This window comes from Cryptomeria japonica, chromosome 2 (genome assembly GCF_030272615.1).
Source record: "Cryptomeria japonica chromosome 2, Sugi_1.0, whole genome shotgun sequence".
Classification (NCBI taxonomy): Eukaryota; Viridiplantae; Streptophyta; class Pinopsida; order Cupressales; family Cupressaceae; genus Cryptomeria; species Cryptomeria japonica.
In genome coordinates this window covers 422217167-422234947 of record NC_081406.1, presented here as the reverse complement: position 1 = coordinate 422234947, position 17781 = coordinate 422217167, and positions in this window count along the sequence as shown.

Here is a 17781-nt window from a genome sequence, read left to right as displayed (position 1 = left end):
AGGAAAACTGTTAAGTCGGTGAATTCAGGAAGCCTGTCAAGTCGGTATATGAAGGAAATCTGGTTACTCGGTTAAAGCACAAAAAAGGGGAAAGAAAGTTAAGTGAACTGAGTGCATTTAATGTCTTCGACCTAACTTGCACGGAGCTCGATAAGGCATTTTTGAGTACTTAAAAGGTTTTTTGTGGTCATTTTCATTCACTAAGTTTTCAAGAAGTAGAGTAAAGCAAATCAAGGCGATCAAACCATCTTCAAAGCAAAATCTAAGGTATTTACATCGAATCTCATCGCATTTGCTAAGCTAGTTTATCGAACTCATTAAGTTGTTATTATCTGTTGAGTGTGAAGCGTCTGCCATTTGTTAAGTTCTCAAACCCTAAGGTTCTTGTGTCAATTTTTATCTAAAATCAAAATGGCATCTAAGATCCAAGACCCCATTGTTGTCACAAATGTAGAAAATCCCTCACTAAAATACTCTTTGACTCCCAAAATTGCATCTGAACCGGATGACAAAACTACTTTTTCACTCATCCCGGATCGAGTCTTGTTAGTCGAGGATGTGAGATTCTTCACAAAATGTCGTGTTGAAGAACTTGGTCATGTTGAGATCAAAGATGCATATGATGAATAGTGCACAGATGGTAAAAGGGATAGCAAGTATGAGCATATCAAAATCAAGGGATTGACTAAAGCCCTAGCCTATCCCTGTGTGTTCAAACCTCAGTGGGTCAAGTTTGTACTAAGCCGAGTGCATGATGATTTCATGTGGCTACAAGAGCAACCATTTAAGATCACTAAAGAAATCATTCATCTGATCACCGGTTATCCTATCTATGATCATGCCCGAGCATAGAAAATGATATCACACAACAGCAAATTGATGCCTATCTATCATTGCCAAGGCATACTACCAAGCTGAGGTATGGAATCTATGAAGAGGTGAAGGAAAAAGTAAAAATGAGCATTGTAGTACCTAAGGCTACAAGAAAAGCTACAAAGATGATTAAGGCATTAACTGAGAAATTTGGAGAAGAGTCTTCCTCCACACCTGTCAAAGGAGTTCTAGCCATCACCGAAGAGGAGACAGAAGCCCGAGAAGCAGCCATAACACTTAGCACCGAATTGCCTAAGGGAAAAGTGTTGAAGAGAAAGAAATAGGACACTTCAATGGCCCTACCGACCCCTCCAACAAAGAGACCTAACACAAGGGCATCTGCCGCATCACCGAGTAAGAAACAAAAGACTGTTGCCATTCCTAAGGTAACTAGAACTTACAAGAAATCTACTTGGAGACTCATTTTGCCAAAAGAGTCAAGTGATACCAAATCTGAAGATGCAAATAAATTTTAGATTGTGAAAAGCAAGAAGGTAGATGTACATAGTGTAGATTTTTTTTGTAATAATCGAAAGGAATATGGTGGATTTGGTGGATTCAGATTTGTGAAATATGAATCCAGATCTGCTGATGAAAAGAGGCAAATTGAAGAAGCTATCATTTGCACACTTCTCAAATTCCGAGTGGTCCCATTAGAAATATGTAATTCTATTCCTAAGGAATTATATGCACATATTGAAACCAGATGGCAATATGCCCTAGACTCGGAGAAACAAATCAGAGAAAGAAGTTTGGTGCATCTCTTTCCTAATATGTCAGTTGATGAAATAAAAGAACATCTGACAAACAACCAAACTCAATTTACAGTAAAACAAAAGGCATTGAAATTGATGAATGGCCTGTATATAGAAGTGGAGAAGGAAACAAAAGAGCAATGGAAGACCATCTTTCGAAGAAAGAATGCTGGTGAACAATCTACAGTGGAAATAGTCGATGTCACCGACCAAGAGCCTGGCGTCACCGAGCAAGACCATGTTGACACCATTAAAATAGATGAAGCTTTCATGGATGTAGAGGCACCTAAACAAGAAATGATAGAAGGTAATGCTTATGCAAAACTTGTCTCCAGTGAATCTGTTTTGGAACAAGTTCAGCCTTACCCACCAATCAATCAACCTGCTACAATCGAAGCTCCTCAGGCTATAGGTGAAGGCACCGAAGGTCAAAAGTCTACAGCAGAAGGTACTTCACAAGAACAAACCTCTCAAGAACGAAAAATGTTACAGCTGAGACACCAAGCACCGAGACACCGAAGGACACTACCAAGGCTAAAGAAACCAACAAAAGTGTTGTCTCTACCGAGCAACCTACTGAGGGTTCTCAAGCCTCTCAAGCTATTTTAGTGGTTCACCCGGTGAAAGGTAAAGAAAAGAAGTTGAAAAAGAATAGTTTCAAAATTGATTTATCAAAACCGATAGTGTTGCCCAATGTAGACATCTCCAAATTGAAAGGGCAAGCACTCACTGAATTCGGTGAACTGTGCAAAGCAAAGGCTGAACAGGAGAAGCAACTGGCCATACAAAAGAAGAATAAAGTACTTCAGAAGGTAAAGACCTTACTATCAGATATGCTACCTTTAGCTACAGTATCAACCGATGTAGCCATCCATATTCAATTGGATGAACTCCTAAATCAGATTGAGAGATCTGGAGTAGATGCATCCGAATACTTGAGCAAACTAAAAGACAAGGAGCTAACTGCTAAAATGATAGAGGAAGTACATAAATCCATTGCTATTGCCAAGGTAAAACTTATCAAATTTATTGCTGAGTTGTCCCCTCAACTCAAGCACATTCTTTCATTATTTCAGAAACTCTACACATTTTCTTTATTTCTTAAGGACATTAAGAATAAAATAGAAGCAATTGAGAAAGAGATCACCGATCTCTCAAATAAGTTGACCCCCGAGCCCAATTCAGTTCAGAATTTTTATACTAAGCTACAACAGCTCATGGCTAAACAATTGGAACTGAAGAATGAAGAACACAAGATCAGGATGGACATAATGACGCTTCAAACATTATTCCTTCCTCATCTTTCATCCATTCAAGAACAGCTAAACTGAGCCACTTATCTCTCTACTACACAAGAGGGAAGCACTTTAGATGGCCTAATTTCATTATTGGCTGATATTAATGCACATAATTCTTTAATGGATAGTGTAAAGGATGCACTCTCTATCGCTCTCACCAAAGCCAAGACAAAGTACAAATCCATTTTTGATCAATTGCCACCTCCCAATGGTAACTAAATTTTGATGTTTGTCAAAAAGGGAGAGTATATAAGAGTATATCATCATCAGGAGTGTATAGTATTCAAAGTATTAAACAACCAGAGTGTAGTATATAGGGGGAGTATACCGAGTAGAGAATGAGTAGAATATGCAGAGTATCCAAGAGTAGTGAACCGAGCAATGAATAGAGGAAAGAACAATGATTATAGAGTTTTGTACAACATATTGATAAGGGGAGTATATTTGATTATACTATTTCAATGACTAATGTATATACTACATGTTTAGTCAAATTTTGTAAAGTATACAGATTTTTGAGTAATGACTTTGAAAGTAGTTTTGTCAAACATCTCAACTAATGTCAAAAGGGGAGATTGTTACTACTTATCAAATTGCCATTAGTTTTATATACAAAGTCATTCTATATACTCTAGTCGGTTACCACTACCGAAATATTTAGTCGGTATGAACAGCCTAGTCGGTTACAGAAGGAAAACAGTCACAAAGCCCAGTATACACCAAGCTATCTACCGAGTGTTATTTTATGACTACCGAGCAGTAAAGATAATACACCGAGTGAAATGTGTTACCAGATTCATTGAACCTGGACACACATATGAAAACGTGTTACAAGATCGAGGCACACAGAACCGTTATCACATTGGAAATTGCACATACAAATTTTGTATAATTTTGAGGTCATCTAACCAATGAAATATTTTGCATGGTTATTTATTCGAGAAATCATGTTTGTAAGATCGAAGCAATGAATTAGATCACCGACATAAGAAGTCTATTTATATAGCATGAATTTAGGGTTAGAAACAAATGTGAATGTGAGAAATGAGTGTGCATATGTGTATGAAGCAAGACTTATGTGATACATGAGAAATCACAGAGTATTATGACTATTACAGAGACATAGAGGTCACCAAGAAGGCATTAGAGAATAGTCAAGGAACAGAGTAAATAGAAGGGTTTATCGAGTTTCATTATGGGTTACTGAGGTATACTACAAGCTAGGTAATTTTATTCAGAGCACATAGAATCTACTTTAGCATTTCAGATGTAAAGTTGTAGATATTTGTAATGATTATATTGTAATATTTTGAAGTTGTAAGAGAAACCTTTAACAGGGTAAAAGACTCTAATCAAGTCTATAAATTGTAAATCCTCTAACCAGGTGCTGCATATATATAGTGTTGTAAAATCCTTTAGCAAGGTAGATCTAACAGATCTTGTTACTCCTAACAGGGTAAGCTATCAGAAATAGCTAAATATGTAGCTCTAACCGAGCACTCTTTATTATTGCAGTAGTGAAGTTGTGGGTGCCATCCCCTTCGCAGTTTTTCTCTCTAACCAAGAGTTTCTGCGTAACCAGAATATATGTGTTATGGAGTGAATCATGTATGATTTTTACTCATTTGTTTTAGCTTTATGTTATGTTACAGTAGTTTTTGGTTTATGCAGAACAGTAAAGATATTGTTGGAAAAAGGATTTGAAGTACTGATTCACCCTTCCCCTCTCAGTACATTATCTTTCCATATTGGGCCTAACACTTCTTTCACAACAAAGCAATTTTCACAAAATCAACAATGCGCATATTAATGCACCTTACCTAAGATGGACTTTATTATATTACTCCTACAAAGCACATGGAGAATCCTTAATGCAAACATACAATTTTTCTCTCAATAACCAATATTAACTTTCAAACCAAATCCCTTTCACAATCTAAAAACACATAGCATTATAAGGCTCACACAAGGGCTCAAGGAGTCACAACCTTTCTCTTGCAAAAAGAAAACTCATATTTAAGGGATAGTTACACATATATCAAGCATTTTAAATTTCTAGAGAGAGAGAGAGGAAGGGTGATAATCATTCATTTTTTTCTACATAGTAAGCATTTAATTTTTGCCATACTAGTCCTTCAAGTGGAAAACACTAAGATAGATTATAACCATAGCAAGCACATTTTGTACTTTTAGATTCAAGACAATACCAACCAACCCAGACAGATTAGTCAAAAGAGTAAAACAATTCAAGAACGAAGGTACATATGAATCTCTTTTAGAATAAGAGGAATCGTAGACCAAGACCGCAATAAGCAGACAAAGCACCTATAATCATTCCAAAACACCCACATCAAGAAGGTGCAAACAAGGTGTGAACACACGTGTTTCACACAAGTAGGGTTTGTTCAATCACATTCACACATCAAGAGGACAAGCCTTCAACATAAGGTAGATACACCGCACACCAACTAAGGGTACAAGCAGAACCAAAGATCCTAGTGTTGCAACATGGGCTCTGATACCAAGTGTATTGCCCCGCCAGGAAACCCCAAATGGATAAAACTAAAAACACTCAAATGGAGTGTAAATATATATATATATTTTTAATAATAATAAGAGTGTTAATAATAAGACACAACATTAAGACACATTAGAGTTATCTAAAGCTTAGATAACACAACGGAAGACTAAACGAACCTAAGGAGTTTCCCAATGTGATTACGTAACCTTACACCTAACTCAACTCGCGAAAATTGATCCATTTAAGCTAGATATCTTAATTACGAGTTAATACTTAAGACATGGATATATATTATGTTCGATGAATTGACATCTTAGAATTTTAGGAAGCGTTCATCTATTTTGATTGGAGAGGAGGCTAACATGAGGATATTTACTCAATGCAATTTAAAACATAATTAGCTTAAGAAATCACCCATTAAGGTTTAAGTAGTTAACTTGACAAGTCCATCCATTTTAGATACAATGCGACTAGTATAACGAAGTTCATTCATTTAGGTTTAAAAGTAACTAACCACAAATGAGATCATCCTTTATAGCTAAAAGTAAGGCTAATGAGATGAAATTCATTCATTAAGAATTAAGTTGTAAATAATAAAACGAGGTTCCTTCATTTGGTCTTAAACATAACCAGCTAATAAGTCATAGTTCATTTATAGAGGATAAAATGTAAATAGCCAAAGAGTTATTTCATTGAAGTTAAAATAATACTAAGAGATGGAGCTCAATTCATTAAGGTGAAAATGTACTATAGCCACATGAGTTCATCCCTTTAGTTAAAATATAGTTAGCAAGATGATATTCATTCATTTAGGATTAAAAAATATAAGTACATAGTGACGATCATCCATTAGGATTAAAATATAACTAACTTAATGAGTTCACTCTTTTTAGTTTAAAATAAAGTTAATATGAAGAAATACATTTGCTATGGGTAAGATATAAACAACTAAATGAGTTCTTCCATTTTAGTTCAATTATAGCTATCATGAAGAAGTTCATCTATTAAGGTTATAATATGGATAGCCAATTTGAGTTCATCCAATTATAAAACTAATTTGGTGAGGATTATTTGCTTTAGGATAAAACGTAAACAAATAAATAAATTTATCCAATTTAGGGAAATATAGCTAACAAGACAATGTTCTTTTACTAAGATAAAAAGGTAAATACCCAAATGAGGTTCTTCCATTAGAATTCAATTTAGATATTGTGACAGTTACTCCAATATTTGTTGTCCATACATTTCATTCAATTTTCAAACTTTATGACAAGTTAATCCAATAATTGAAACCTAGTGAGATTCTTTCCATTATTACTTTTTTTTTATTAATATTAACAAAATACTTTTCCATAATCATATTTACAATCATTTATGTCCCTAATTACTACATTTAACAGGATGACTAAATTCATGCACTTGAGAATTAGCTTCATTAAATTCCCGTTATACACTTACAAAATGCAACCATACATGATAACTTAAAATATGAAATAAGAGTGACCAAAGCGTCGCATAACACAGATATGATCTCGGAGTTCACCCCTAGGGGGCTACATCTCTGGGTTTGCTCAACTGCAAGACCCCTCTAGCATTTAATATAGTTAGGACTACATAAGTATCATGTCTTGTACATCTTTGCCATATAGGTGAACACAACCACTATACAACAACCACCTCAGTCGATAATTACATAATGATCCCCTTTGAAGCAGATCCTATTGAATACATCAAAAGCAAATACAAGGGTTTCCTAACTATCGGTACGCTAAATAGAGACTTGATCGACTATGACCAGACATAAGCAACCAAATGATAGGGACCCAAAAAACCTATCAAGGACGCGCTATTATTATAGACATAGCGATTATAAAAATATTAAACCATGCACTAGCATTAATGGGTAAATATAGTCTTTTCTCAGGTTGATTCAAGCATCTAAACAAGTTATTTAATCCTTAGATATGCATCAATGGTAAGTTGGTTTTACAACAATGGTCTAGCCCCTTTTCTAACAACAAAAATTTACCCTTTACTATAAAGAACAAACTACATTAAAAGAGAATAAGGAAATGGGAAAATCATCTCCTAGCTAGTTTAAGATTCGTTTGCATACATTTAAAAACTAATTTCACTATTTGATTTACTCATTAGCATCTAAATATGAGTCCCAACATTTACCAACTTAATAAAATAAAATAAAATAAAACATTTCAACAATTGTTAATTCAATGTAAATCATTGCTATATTGAATCCAATGATTAATATTTAATTAATAATATATGCTAATTAGGTATTATCTGTATTAGCATATATTTTAATATATATATTTATCCTCTTTTTTTTTAAATCATAACTTGCTAGAAATATAAATCTCAATTCACTTTAATAATACAATATTATTATATATCTCTTTTTTTTAACATACAAACAAAACATCATATTTAAATTTTAAAAATATAAAAAAAAATAACTAAAAGAAAAAGGGCGGCCAGAACCCTAGGACGGCGAAACCCCCAGGGCGGTCATGCCCTAATTGAAGGGAACTGCGGCCTCCACCGAGGACACAGGCCCTCGGCCTCCACGTACAGTGGAGCCGGGTTTATTGCGGCCGTCGTGGGGTCGGAGGCCCTTCGGCCTGCACAAAGTGGTGCTGGGGGTTGCTGTGGCCTCCACGGGGGACGTAGTCCCCTTCAGCCCTCACTGTGTGGAACCGAGGTGCTGTAGACAGCGCTGTGGGGAGGGGCGGTTGAGCTTCGGCTCCCCCCCCCCTGAAACCCCCAATTTAATATTTTTTTTTTTCATTTTTTTTCTTCTTATATTTATTATATAGTTTGTATTTCCAATTTCGATTTAACTAATTTTTTGAAATAGGCATGAACGATAATAGCCAAGAACAATACATAAAACGCCCATTATCCATTTCTTATAGTCATAGACATTTTTCCTTTCCAGAATGTTAAGTGTTTCTAAAAAATAGAAGAAATTGATGAATAACCATCCAATCTAAACAAATATTTGGGCATAAGGCAGTTCATTTCTCACACAAAGATCCTACAATAAGCCACTCTTTAACAAATTTCTACTATGAACTTATTCATGGACAATCAATGGAAAGTTTGAAAACCATATTTGCAAGAAGAACATTCAAACCCCTTTGATTTTTAAATAAATATTTTAACCAAACTGATGAACAGATTCCTACCTCAATAAGCATTCCTAGAAGAATTGGAAGATGAGGCCCCAAATCTGCAGCTGTAGAAATCCATCTTTTTCCCCAAATCTCCATCCCCATATTTTTTTTCTTTTTTCCAAAAACTCAAAATCCCCAAAAATATTTTTCAACCTAGGTTAAATGGGAACCCATTTTGACCTAATTTCTAATTTCAAAATTTAAGCCCTTTTAAAATAAAAAGAAATAATAATTCTTTTCAACTATTAAATTATTTTAACTTGATTTTCTAATTAATATACTTCTCTCTTATTTAATCTTAATTTTAATTTCTCGATATTAATTAAGCCAACATTTATATTTCGAACTATTGGCAAGGGTAAAGTATTTAAATTAAATAAATTTCCAAAATCAATCTTTTACACTATATCAAACTTTACAAATTAAAAATGATTTTCTTTAAATAATAAAATTCACCCTTTCTTTTCCAAAATGCAAAAGTGGTTAAATTAATTTATATTTCAAATAACTTTAAATATTTCCCCTTTTTTTTAAAATGCATAACTAATTAAATTCATTATTTAAAACTAACCATTAAATTAAATTCGCTACAACATAAATAAAGCGATCCTTTTAATTAATGATTAATCACCTAAAAGAAACCTATTTATTTTGATTTCTCAACTACTAATGCGTAAATGAACACATTAATTCAAATTACATACTTAAGCTTGCTACAATTATAAATAAAGTGATCTCTTAAATTAACGATTAATCATATAAAAGAAAACTATCTATTTTAAATTTCTCAATTACTAATGCGTATATCCACACATTAAATTGGATTAAATACCTAGGATAAAATACTCCATTTTTCACACGCAAGGCACACAAACCAAGAAAGTCCACCAATCACACGACATGCAACCCAAACGACAAAGGAACCCTACGGACCACACATGTCGCTTACCTGATCATGGGTAAGGAAAGACGAGAGTTTTATGACCACCTAATCCAAATCCTAAGGATGAAGGAGGTATACTCAACCCTGTGAATCCCAATGGAGATGAACCTTGCACCTAGGCGGTATAGTACCTGCAATCTCCTGCAACCATGAGTCACACAATCATACATATATATACATATTCAATGAAGGCGTTAGCTCAAGATTTATAACAAGAATTAGGAAACAATTACATTTACACAAGAATCGATACAATCACACAATAATAGGTATGCACAATACTCTTATAGTCTAATCTACAACATTACATAATGATAAATCCACCAGTCAAGAATGCCACATAGGAAGTCAACCAAGGTCAAATGGGTTTTACAAGGCCGACTAGGGTAGGGGCATTACAGCAGAATGGATATCCAATTTGATACCTGTGATAAGCCCACTAGGGGCTTAAGAATCTGTACCGACTTTCGAGATCTAAACAAAGCATGTCCTAAGGATGATTTCCCATTACCCAACATAGATATGATAGTTGACTTAACTTATGGGAATAAAATGATTTCATTAATGGATGGTTTCTCAGGATACAACCATATCAGGATTACACCAGAAGATCAACACAAGATGATATTTACCTGTCCATGGGGGACATACTGCTAGAACGTCATGCCGTTTGGTCTTAAGCATGCAGGAGCGACATATCAAAGGGCTATGACAACACTATTTCATGACATGATCCACAATATCATGGAATATTATGTGGACAATCTACTGGCTAAATCACATACAAGAGAAGGTCACCTTGAAGTTATTGCAAAGAGAATTGATTGATTAGAGCAGTACAATGTCAGGCTAAACCCCAAAAAATGTGTGTTTAGTGTAACAACAGGCAAACTTTTAGGATTTATTGTGTCTAACAGAGGAATTGAAGTAGATCCTGCAAAGGTCAAAACAATCATGGATATGCAACCTCCATCAACACTTAAGCAATTAAGAGAGTTACAAGGAAGACTACCTTCCATAAAGGAGGTTCATAGCACAGCTAGTAGATAAATGTCATCCATTTTAGTATTTACTTAGAAAAGGAGTTACCTTCAAATGGATAGAACAATGCCAAGAATATTTTCAAGCTTTAAACAATTATCTTCTGAATACTCCAGTGTTAGTTACACCTACTCCAGGAAAACCCCTATTACTATATATATCAGCAACAAACTCATCTTTGGGAGCCTTGTTGGCACAACATGATGATCAAGGAGAGGAAAGATAAATCTACTATATAAGTAGAACCTTAATTGGATATGAGCTTAATTACACTTCTATAGAATGAACATGTCTAGCAGTAATTTTCGCATCTCAAAAACTAAGACATTATATGTTGTGTCACAAAGTACAACTCATCACACACTTTGATCCACTCAAATATTTGTTAAGCAGAGCAACATTTACTAGAAGATTGGCTAAGTGGGTCATGATTTTAAGTGAGTTTGATATAGAGTATGTGGACAAAAAAGCAATCAAAGGGAAAATTATAGCAGATCAGTTAGTAGAGGCTCCTTTGCAAGGCAGTCACCTGCTACTAATAGACTTTCCTGATGACTCTATGTTTACATTGACAACATCTACCATGTGGAAATTTTACTTTAATGGGTCCTATCCAAATCATGGATCTGGAGCTGGGATTCTTTTCATCACCCCTCAAGGTGTTTCTATCCCTAAATCATTCAGAATAAATTTTCCCCATACGAACAATATAGTTGAATATGAGGCTCTCATCATAGGACTTCATACTGCTATACAGTGGAGGATAAAAGAATTACAAGTTGAAGGTGACTCACAACTGATTGTAAATCATGTCAATGATGAATATACCACAAAATATGATAAACTACTTCCTTATAAACAAATGGTAGAAGATTACAAAGAACATTTCAGTAACATCACTTTTGAATAGATTCCAAGGATGCAGAACAAGGTAGCTGACGCCATGGCTACAGTAGGGTCTTTGCTAAATATGCCTAATAATGAAACCCGGTTTGAAATTATTGTAGAACAATTGATGATACTAACATATGAGATTCCCTCATCAGAATATGTATGTGCAATTGTGGGTCCTGAATCCCCATGGTATAATGAGATATACACATACTTAAATACCCAGTATATGTCTCCTAATTTGTCTAGAAATCAAAAGAAAAATCTTATTCATTAGGCATCCAGACACACTATTATTGCTAACATATTGTATAGAAAGGGCTTTGATGGAACCCTTCTCCGATGTCTTGATGAAAATGAAGCACAACTTGCCCTAAAGGAGGTACACGATGGAATTTGTGGGGCGCATCAAAGTGGCTCACCACTATCAAAGAAATTGTTAAGAACATGATACAATTGGCCAACTATGGAAAAGGATGCCAATAAATATGGACAAAAATGTACACAATGTCAAATGCATGGAGACCTCATTTATGCACCGACACAGGATCTTCAACCTATTACATCACCATGGCCATTTTCACAATGGGGGTTAGATCTAGTTGGGAAAGTCAATCCTACTTCTTCCAATGGGCACAAATTCATCTTAACAGCTACTAAGTATTTTACTAAATGGTTTGAGGCAATTCCCCTTACATACATCACTGGTAAGCAAATAGAAAAATTCATGCTTAATTATATTATTTGTCAGTACGAGATTCCAATGTGCATAGTGAGAAACAATGGATGTCCATTAAAAAATAAAGAAATGAGAGAATTGTGTGAAAAATTTCAAATACAACAGAGATTTGCAATGCCATATTATCCACAAAGCAATGGACAAGCAGAGGCAACAAACAAGATAATATTCAAGATCCTAAAGAAAGTTGTCATTGACGTAGGACAAGACTGGCATCTCTAGTTAAATCCCGCTCTTTGGGCTTACAGATAGGAGTACGCACTCCTACAGAAGAAACACCATATTCCTTAGTCTATGGTAAAGAAGTGATACTACCTATTGAAATAAAACTACCATCTTTAAGAGTCTCCTTTAAAAACATCATATCAGAGGAAGACTATCAGGTTGGAAGATTACAAGAGCTAGAAATGCTTGATGAAAAGAGACAAACTGCTTTAAATCATTTGCAAGGTTACCAAAATAGATTGAAAAGGAGTTACAATAAATGAGTATGCCCAAGGAATTTTGAAGTGGGAGACCTAGTTCTCAAGGAGAACCAAAGGAACCTAGCGGAACGATAAAAGCCAAGGAAGTTTGAACCTAACTGGCTAGGTCCTTTTATCATAACAAGGGTTATAGGAAATGGAGCATACAATTTGGCTACCATGGAGGGAGATCCACTCACTAACCCCATGAACAACATGCACCTTAAATGATATTATATCTAAGGGCTGGGTTAGTTTAAGTTTTACTTTCCACATTGCTTATCATTTTTATTCAAAGCACTGCATCGCATATAGTTTCTTTTTCAAATGCATCGCATTTACAAAATTCCTGCATTGGCAAATAGAAGCATCAATAAAACAAGACAACTGTCCAAGTTTATCATCTATTTGCATTCAAGAGAAACAAGGGTTATCTCCTTTCTTAGATATTCAGACATGAAGTCTTTGAGATCCTAAGGTCATTCATTTTTAACATTACCCTGTGATGATGATTTACTTATGGTTGGGTAGTGATTTCACTATTTAAGTCTTGTTAACTCAAAATCTATCAATTTCTATATCTCAAACACATTCACAAAATCTCTAATTAATTCGAGACACCTAGTTGATCATATGACTAGTGAAAAATCTAAAATTCTACTTCAACGCCTCTATAATTGTCACACCCAAGTAGGTTTCATTACTTACAAGTCAAGGTGAGAAAATAAAAAAGAAAAAGAAAATTTTCTATGCCAAATATCCATCTCAAGGCAAAAGAGCAATGATATATAAATGAAATATCACACATACAAAGTATGACAAAAATCTTGACTATGGGAACATGCGAGTAACTCCATTAGGGATATGAATGCCTACTAGTAGTGGAGAAATATTTGAGAAATTACAGTGTATAACCTCGTCTGAGCTCTAAAAGCTTGCAGGTAGTGAGACTCTATTCAGGATGTTTCTGAAGTTAGGATAATTTACGTAGCTAGTCATATAGGATGCTACGGATCTTTAGTGAATACGAGAGCAATTGTTGGCATTATGTGAACCGGCATGATGACAAACTAATATTGTATGTTGTCAATGATGTCAATATGAGACATGGTGAGAACCAACACATGTGATAGGTGAAGAGAGAGGAACCGGCATATATATGAACTGGTTTATATGCCAAAGTGAAGTGACATATTTGTTCAAGGTGAACTGGCACATGGAAGCATTGTATGACTACCGGTTGGTAGGCAGCTTCCACTTCGGGGTTTTCGGTTGGAGTACCTCAAGTCTGTGTGTCTCAATTGGTGATCTTTGTGTGATGAGTTAGCAATATGATGGAGGACAGATCATGTTGCCATGTAAGCTTTGTGCGCATGAAGGATCTTGCATGAAGAAGACTATTCCTATCTACCTCGGGAATGTGCGAAGTCTGTCAAACAGTGATAATGCATGATGGGTTATCCGCCGCCATGAAAACGGTGGATAATGGATGATGGAGAATGTCTTGAGATCAATTCAAGATTGTTGCATTTAATGTAGTATGATTCAACGATAAGAATCGAACCATTTGAATTGCTTAACCTAACAGGTTTAGGGTTTAGGGTTTTTACTACCGACCTGTATGTTTCCTATAAGGTCGATGTTGTGTTTCTTTCTGAAGTTGTTGGCAAAAGTTGTGAGTGTGTATCCAAGGAAAGCGATACATGATTCTTGCCAGACCAAAGGAGAGAAGAGATACCTGCAAAGTGAATGTGCAGAAGGAAAAGAGGAGCCTAAACAGATCTACATTAGCATTGAGTGCTGTTAATAGATCATTGTAATGCTTGTTGATCTCTAACCACTTCAACAATTGTAAAATCCCCTAACAAGGCAGCCTTAACTGGCTTGATTCAAAATCCCTTAAATTGGGTGGCCTTAACCGGCTTGTTTCAAATCCCTTAACTGAGTAACTTGAGGCTAATGAGTTCTGAGAAGCTAGAGAAGCTTAGGAGATCCTTTCAGCTATTGAGTTCTTAAAATCCTCTAACAAGGTGACCCTACCAGGTTTAACCCTTAACCGGGTATCCCTTAACCAGGTGATCCTTAATAGGATTGGTTCCTACCAGAACCTATTGTAATGTTCTTAACCGGACAAGGCTCCTAATAGAGCAGGCTTCTAAAGAGTTCAAAAAGTAGCTTGTGGGTATTCATCCCCACCATGGTTTTTCCCAGTTGGGTTTCCATGTGAAAAATATGTGTGTCATGTGAAATGCTTTTGTCTTGTGATGCTTTATTTTATCTGTTATGCATATGAAGGCTCTATGTTTTATGCCTGTCTATAAAACATATTGAACTCACTGTTGTGAAGATCTGATGATTTAGTTTATCTGTTTATGCATGAGAATATAATGATACTGTAGTATTGAGCTAAGAGGGAAGCTTATTAAGTGACCGTTTCATGACTGATTGAGCTATACTGTATGTTACCGGTTGCACTCTGTTTTACCGGTTTCCCTGTTTGTCAGTCATTTGGGGTATTTGCTGTCAAACCAGTTTTGGACTGTATTCATGTTTGTACTGATTCACCCCCCCCTCTCAGTATCGGTTTGGTACTTGTGGTTCATCATTTGAGTTATCAATTGGTATCAGAGCATTCCAGGTCCTGTATGTTGTAAGCTTAACCGTTTGAGGAAAAGATCCTAGCTAAATGATGAAGAGGGAAGGTCCAAAGTTCAACAGGGAAAACTTTGGTATATGGAAAGACAGGATGAAGATATTTATCAAAAGCATGGGTGTTCAACATTGGAGTTATGTTGAAAATATATATGTTGTTCCTACCGGTACTCTCACCGATGACCAAAAGAGAGAGATACAAGAAAATGGGCAAGTCATGGAAGCCCTCATCCCTAGTCTATTTGACATTGAGTTTATTGATGTTCAGGACAAGGCAAATCCCAAATAAGTATGGGATTCTCTTGAAAATATCTATGGTGGTGATGAGCATGTAAAACAGGTTAAGGAAGAGAGCTTGAGAGGAAAGTTTGAAGACATGCGGATGGTTGAAGGAGAGACCATTCAGCAGTATGGAGTAAGAATCAAAATAGTTGTTGGAGAAATAAAGAGTGTAGGTGGCAAAATAGAAGATTCCACTGTGGTTAGTAAAGTCTTGAGATCCCTATTGCCGATCTATGCAATAAGGGTTGCTGCTATTCAGGAGCTGAGATCAATAGACAAGTCTAAGGCATCCTTGGACTCCATCATAGCCAAGTTGACAGCCTATGAACTGAATAGTTTTGATGGCAGTGTTCAAAAGATAGAATCAGCTTTTAAAGCTTCTACTATACCATCCAGAATAGGAAAAGAGGCTAGCACTAGTGGGGAACCTAGTCAGAACAGAGAAATGAAGGATGAAGAGTTTCTGATGGAATTTGAAGCTCTTCTAGCCAGGAGATTTCCAAAAGGGACTGGTAAATACAAAGGTAAGCTTCCTTTGAAATGTTTTTCCTATAACTGGATAGGACATATTGCTATGAACTATCCTAATAGTGACAATAAGGACAAACCGGAAAGGTTCAAGAAATTCAAAGGAGGAAACTGGAGAAATTGTTTTGTGGCAGTTGATGAAGGTGTGACAGATGAGGAATCAGAAGATGAAGAGAATGAAGACATTGTGTTTGTTGCTGTAAAGGAAGATGTGGCAGACAAGAAGGCTCTTGTCTCTCGATTTGAAAATTCAAATGAGTGGATCATTGACAATGGCTATTCTCACCATATGACTGGTGACCAGAGCAAGTTTTTATCCTTAGAGGAGTATGATGGTGGTGTGGTTCGCTTTGGAAATGATGCACCATGCATGGTCAAAGGTAGAGGGTCCATCTCTTTGAATGGAAAGAGTAGTGCTAACAATGTGTACTGGGTTAAAGGTCTCAGACACAACCTTCTAAGTGTTACCCAGCTAAATGATAGTGGTCTCACTCTGCAATTCAAGAATGGAGTTTGCAGAATCAAAGGTAAAGATGGTAAATTGGTAGCCACTGGCATGCAGACTAAAGGTAACCTATTTCATCTGAATGCAAATATAAGTACATGTCTTATGGCTAAGCTTGATGATAGCTGGATATGACATAGGAGGTTCTGCCATGTGAACTTTGATAACATTGTGAAGGCTAGTAAGATCAAGGCAGTTAGAGGGTTGCCGGTGCTAAGCAAACCAGATAATACCTTGTGTAGAGAATGTCAATTGGGGAAAATGTCTTCCCCAACCTTTAAAGGTAAATCTTTCACTGCTGACAACTTGCTTGATCTTGTGCATACTGATTTATGTGGTCCTATGAAAATGAGAAGTGTGCAGGGTGATAGGTACTTCATGATTCTCACTGATGACTGCTCAAGAATGATGTGGGTCACATTCTTGAAAGATAAGTTTGAAGCTTTTGGGAAATTCAAAGCATTCATAGCATTAGTGGAGAAGGAAAGCGGTAAAAGGATCAAATGTCTCAGAACTGATAAAGGAGGGGAATTCACTTTCAGTGAATTCAAAATTATTGTGAAGAATGTGGCATCAAGAGATAGCTGTCTGCCCCCCGAACTCCATAGCAGAATGGCCTAGCAGAGAGGAATAATCGGACTATGGTTGAAGTAGCTAGAACTATGTTGATCCAAGGAAAGGTTGCTCACACCTTCTAGAGAGAAGTAGTGAGCACTGCAGTCTACACTATGAACCGGGTACTCATCAAAAAGGGTAAGGACAAAACTCCTTATGAGTATTGGACTGGTAAGACACCTATGGTTAACTACTTTAAGGTATTTGGTAGCAAATGTTACATCAAGAGGAGTGAACATCAGGGCAAATTTGAAGCTAAATGTGATGAAGGAATATTTCTAGGATATTTCAGCAAGAGTAAAGCTTTCAAGTGCTACAACAATAGGACTCAGAGAATTATGGAAAGCATCAATGTAAGAGTTGATGAGTCCTCTGAGAAGATTGAGAAAACCAACAGTGAGCAAGTTGTAAATGAACTAGTTGCAACCTTCTGGGAACCGGTTGTCAGTCAACCTAGTACCAGTAACAGTGTTCCTGAAC